Below are 583 nucleotides of genomic sequence, written 5' to 3'. Positions count from 1 at the left end.
GTGCCTTGTGAAAAATTACTCCCTGACTCTTTTCCCTGTCCGTCTGCCTCATGTCTTTATAAAATTCTGTAAGGCCATTCCTCAGCCCTGAAGCTCCAGGGAAAACTGTCGAAGTCTATTCAGCTTCGTGCTATTGTCCAAACAGTGCAAACCTTGGAAACCCTTTCAAATACTTTCGAAATTGCACCACGTTCGTTACTGAATGCGTGATCTGTTCGTGCCTGAAGTGAATCGATGCTGAAACGCTAGTAATGAGATTTTGGCACACTGCGCCTCTGTGGTAGTGTGGCCGAGTGGTCTAAGGCGCTGGATTTAAGCTCCAGTCTCTATCGAGTCGTGGGTTCGAATCCCACTGCTACCGAGATCGCGGTTGTTATGCTACAGGCAGTTGAACAGAGCTACAACTCTGTGTTTTTGTTGTTGTGTTTGCCGCTGCTCAGGTCAACTCATTCCGACTGAGTCTGAAAACAGTGTGAGTCCTTGCTGTCGGGCCCTCCTCAACCCCTCTGCTTTCGGATATCTGCATATCTCAAATAGTCAGTGCATTTGGCTGGAAGTTTGCTGGTTCGAGCCCGCCGTTAGC

The 583-nt window shown here is 48.5% G+C and overlaps 1 non-coding gene across 1 annotated transcript; it reads left to right on the top strand.

Annotated features, from left to right (window-relative positions):
• Positions 1-279: 279 nt before the first annotated feature.
• Positions 280-361, top strand: trnal-uaa (transfer RNA leucine (anticodon UAA)). Its single transcript has one exon. It is a non-coding gene; the product is annotated as a tRNA-Leu (tRNA).
• The last annotated feature ends 222 nt before the right edge of the window (positions 362-583 follow it).

This window comes from Chiloscyllium punctatum, unplaced genomic scaffold (genome assembly GCF_047496795.1).
Source record: "Chiloscyllium punctatum isolate Juve2018m unplaced genomic scaffold, sChiPun1.3 scaffold_415, whole genome shotgun sequence".
NCBI lineage: Eukaryota > Metazoa > Chordata > Chondrichthyes > Orectolobiformes > Hemiscylliidae > Chiloscyllium > Chiloscyllium punctatum.
This window is presented reverse-complemented; position numbering and strand designations above follow the sequence as displayed.